This window comes from Cyclopterus lumpus, chromosome 25 (genome assembly GCF_009769545.1).
Source record: "Cyclopterus lumpus isolate fCycLum1 chromosome 25, fCycLum1.pri, whole genome shotgun sequence".
Classification (NCBI taxonomy): domain Eukaryota; kingdom Metazoa; phylum Chordata; class Actinopteri; order Perciformes; family Cyclopteridae; genus Cyclopterus; species Cyclopterus lumpus.
This window is the reverse complement of record NC_046990.1, coordinates 3,963,506-3,968,505: the sequence shown is the minus strand read 5'-3', so window position 1 is coordinate 3,968,505 and position 5,000 is coordinate 3,963,506. Positions and strand designations below refer to the sequence as shown.

The window sequence follows — 5,000 nt, the reverse complement described above, 5'->3', positions numbered from 1 at the left end:
CTAACAAGTATTATGTGTGTGTCCAACACTTTGGTTTAGGGCCAAATACGTGCAGAACTAATGCCATTCCCTCAACTGTACTTTGTGTTCACTGATAATGAGCTAATGTTTGCAGATGGCGAACATGATAAACATTATTCCTGCTAAACATCGGTGTGGTGGCATTGGCACCGGGACCATTTCAGTATGTTGATGTTAGCATTAAATCCAAAGCACCATGTTGATTGAAGGGGTTCAAACAATGCATTGTGTCAATACCTTTACACAGCGGGGAGGAATGAAGCGCATGAAATACTCGGTTGCGAATATTTTGCATCAAAAGTATTCATACCAGCAGCAATGTGGTTTGACTAGATTCACGTGACTACCGGCAGGGGCGTTTGTAGGATTCCAAGAAGGGGGGGGGGGGGGGGGCTAAGCCCCAAGGGGAGTTTCACCCTTATGAATGTCTGCGTGCTTGGGCCCCCTGAAATCCATTGTTTCTGACTGATCATAGATTGGTTCAATCAGAAAGAGTGTGATTTTGCTCTGTAGTTTTGCTTGCATTCAGTATATGATTACATAAGAGACAGAATTTCAGGGTCATAGTGATATTTTATGCTCATTTGGACACTATCACTGAGATAAAGATGAACTAGTTCAGTGTCAATTATACCATTCAATGTAAAAAAATATTATAATATATATTAATGCAAAGAATAGAGAGATGTTGATAGTTATTTCTTGTATTTCGAATTCGCTCGTTCACACTCGCTCACTGGAGACAGTTTCTAACTTCCCTTTCATTTGCCTCAAGTAAACCTGAATGTAAGCAGGTAACACTCGTTAACAACTACCGACAGCCACATTCTGTAACTCCCTGGATTTACAGGTAAACCTGAATGTAAGCAGGTAACACTCGTTAACAACTACCGACAGCCACATTCTGTAACTACCTGGATTTACAGGTAAACCTGAATGTAAGCAGGTAACACTCGTTAACAACTACCGACAGCCACATTCTGTAACTCCCTGGATTTACAGGTAAACCTGAATGTAAGCAGGTAACACTCGTTAACAACTACCGACAGCCACATTCTGTAACTACCTGGATTTACAGGTAAACCTGAATGTAAGCAGGTAACACTCGTTAACAACTACCGACAGCCACATTCTGTAACTCCCTGGATTTACAGGTAAACATGAATGTAAGCAGGTAACACTCGTTAACAACTACCGACAGCCACATTCTGTAACTACCTGGACTTACAGGTAAATCTGAATGTAAGCAGGTAACACTCGTTAACAACCACCGACAGCCACATTCTGTAACTACCTGGACTTACAAATTCACTCCGTGCATCATTTACTTTGAGGTAACCTCATTGGCTGTAATCCTGGATGTCATTGACGAGAGACGTTACTTGGCAGCAGCCTCCCCAAGGTCCTAATGCCTGGGGATTATATCGTTAAGTATGATGATGATAGGCTATTGGATTGTAATTTGAAGGGGGAGAAAACATACAAACCAGAACACATGCACATATGTAGCATGTTAGAGTTCATGTCAGAAACAATAGTTTAATTTAATGACATAAAAAAAATTAAAAAAAACTTTTAAAGCCAATAATGCCAAATTATTTGGGGGGGCTGAAGAACATTTTGGCCTAACGACGCCCCTGACTACGGCATCCTTTTGAGGCAGAGCAGCATCTGGCAGCCTGTCTGACAGCCTGAGCTCCTGAGTGAATTTGAGCACCCTCTGTGTATATGTCGAGGACTTTTCTTGTGAAAAGTAAAAACGGAAGGAACCTTGAAAGGAGTAGAACAGTTTGCTGTCTTGGTTTGGACTCCGACGCCTTCATTTTGTACAATATACGTGTACTTTTTGAATGTCTGTTCCACAACTGATTGGTTGATGCTCATTTTAATTGACAGAGCTCTGAAAAAATGTTGTTTATTTTGCGGCGTAATATTCAAGCTCTTTGTTAAAGTATTCATGAAAAAAACATTTACAAATAATCTGAATGAATTAGACACACACACACACACAGAAATGACCCTTGGACAGGATTCCTTAATTATACTGCATTAAGTTTGTCACAATCTAAATCTGAGCCTACATATTCTCAAATGTTAAGGTCCTTAATACATGTAGTTCACACACACTTTCTCACTTTAACTTTAAAGACGATGTTCCAGCACACACAGTCATGTACTCTCTCACAAGAAGCTCCATCAATATTCATAATCATCAGCCTTTTTATCTTTCCATCTTTTGCAAAGACTGATTCCACAAGACTTGTCCTCTACGATACCCTCCCCCTCTGTGTTCTCTCTTTCCAGCCTCTCGCTCGTGTTACTCTCTCCATCAGACTTCATTTTCTCAACCTCTTCTCATCACCGGTGCCTATTTATTCTCCTCTTCATCGTCCATCGATTTATGTATCAAGTCCGGCTGCACTTTAACCTGACTGGCGAGCAGATAACTGTCCGTGTTCAGGGAAGAGAGATACCATTCTTAAATGTAACATGCCCTGCTATTTTATTTTATTTTATTGTACTGTATATTTGTATTTCATTGTATTGTATATTCGTGAAAAAAATTGTACAAAATGTTTTGCTGCTGCATCATGAAATTTAAAGTAAAATCTAATCTAATCAGACTGCAGCCGAAGAGAAAATAAGAAAAGTTTGTCGAGGGGCAAATCTGATAAAAGAGTGTGCGTGTGTGTTATATATAAGTGAAGCAATTTCGTGCACGCTCATTTACAACAGGCAGGTTTGATCGAACGTGTGTTTGTTGGTAATAGCATTGGCACTTTCTAATGGAGGTTCATTACTGCCAAAACTATCGAGTGAGCACAAAACAAATTGGAGCAGAAATCAACCTGCAAGCCCAGATTTGGGAGCAGCGGTGCAGAGGATCTTAATCGATGTTTTGGGGCAGCTTGTCTGCAAACTCAGACTAAAAGCAGAACAAACTCCCATTAATTTGACGCATCATTCTTCCTCCTCCTCCTCGGCATGCTCTGTCAGCTCTTGGGTGAAGTTACTCCGCTTTAAGGGAGCCTAGCAGAGCTAGTCCATACCATATTGCCCCACTAGAGAGCTGCGCTCACTAAATGCGGGGCTACTCGTGGTTCCGAGAGTTCAAAAAATTAGGATGGGAGCCAGAGCCTTCAGTTTTTAAGCTCCTCTTTTATGGAACCAGCTTCCACTTTCAGTCCGGGAGGCAGACAGTCACCTCATTTAAGAATAGACTTTCCTGTTTGATAGTGCTTATAGTTGGGGCTGAATCAGGTTTGCCCTGGTCGAGCCCCTAGATATGCTGCTATAAGCTTATAGGCTGCTGGGGGATGTTTTAGGATACACTGAGCACCTATCTCCTCTTCTCTCTCTCCTTATGGATGAATTTACATCTCTCCATTGCACCTTATTAACTCTGCTTCCTCCCCGGAGTTGTTGTGACTTCACATCTCATAGGGTCCATTGGACCTGGCGGTGTCTGATGCCTGGTTAGCCGGTCTCGCGTTGGCCCTGCTGATTGCCCCGCCCCCCCTCCTCTCTACCTCCCTTCTGTTTCATGGATTGGAGTTCCATTCATACATTGTCATATTCATGTAATGTGTTTATGTAACTTTGTAATGCTGTTCATTCTGTACACATGACATCTATTGCTTCTGTCCATCTGGGGAGAGGGATCCTCCTCTGTTGCTCTCCTGGAGGTTTCTTCCCTTTTTCCCCTGTGAAAGGTTATTTTTGGGGAGTTTTTCCTAATCCGATGTGAGGATCCAGGGACAGGGATGTCGTATGTGTACAGATTGTAAAGCCCTCTTAAGCAAATTTGTGATATTGGGCTATACAAAATAAACTGAATTGAATTGATTAGCCAACTCTTTGGGGCTGCAACTCCATTATGCTTATTTTTGATAAATAAATATATATATATTTATTAAAAAAACGGTGTGTTCCGGGCAATAAGTCACATGAGACGATAAAGAACAGGCGGTGATCAATCAAAGAGCCAACGAAACATGGTTTCTTATAACAATCTAAGCCTGTCAGTGGCACTTTTAGTGGATGTATATTAAAGATGAGGAGTTGCCCTGAGAAGTTATCTTACAGACAACACAGTGTTCTCCCTAAATACCACAAACGTATGTCGCCTATCTCTGACAGTGGCAATGTATCCTCATACAACCGTTCATATGATATCTTAAGAATGTTATTTGTCATTTTCTTTATGCCTTTGTCCTATAAATGTGTCAATTTTCGCTTGTTAGCAGAGTCTTTTCAAAGTAAATGGGTTAGGTTGAGTCAACAAAACAACAACTTGGTTATGTTGAGGCAACAAAACAACAACTTGGTTAGGTTGAGGCAACAAAGCAACAACTTGCTTATGTTGAGGAAACAAAACAACAACTTGGTTAGGTCGAGTCAACAAAACAACTTGGTTAGGTTGAGTCAACAAAACAACTTGGTTAGGTTGAGGCAACAAAACAACAACTTGCTTATGTTGAGGAAACAAAACAACAACTTGGTTAGGTCGAGGCAACAAAACAACTTGGTTAGGTTGAGGCAACAAAACAACAACTTGCTTATGTTGAGGAAACAAAACAACAACTTGGTTAGGTTGAGGCAACAAAACAACAACTTGCTTATGTTGAGGAAACAAAACAACAACTTGGTTAGGTTGAGGCAACAAAATAACTTGGTTAGGTCGAGTCAACAAAACAATTTGGTTAGGCTGATTTTTGGGTTAAAATATTTACTTTTAATATTTATTTGTATGTAACATGGGTAACATACAAATTGATTCTGTGGGTTACATACAGGTTACAGTGCATTACTTTTCATATGTTTAGCTATGAACCATGTATGAGACCAGCCTGAGTCCTGACATCCCTTCATTCCCACTTAACAACATATCGGCATGTGAATATTGCATTGGGATGGACTATTATGCACAATCATTTTAAGTCGCACAAAGATAGGCATTTGGAAGTATATTTATTTCA

General features: G+C 40.5%; 1 protein-coding gene across 1 annotated transcript in view; it reads left to right on the top strand.

Moving 5' to 3' along the window:
• The window catches only part of si:ch211-137a8.2 (uncharacterized protein LOC777613 homolog), a 47,577-nt gene that overhangs the window by 37,703 nt on the left and 4,874 nt on the right, over window positions 1-5,000 (top strand). The gene's annotated exons all lie outside the window — the stretch shown is intronic.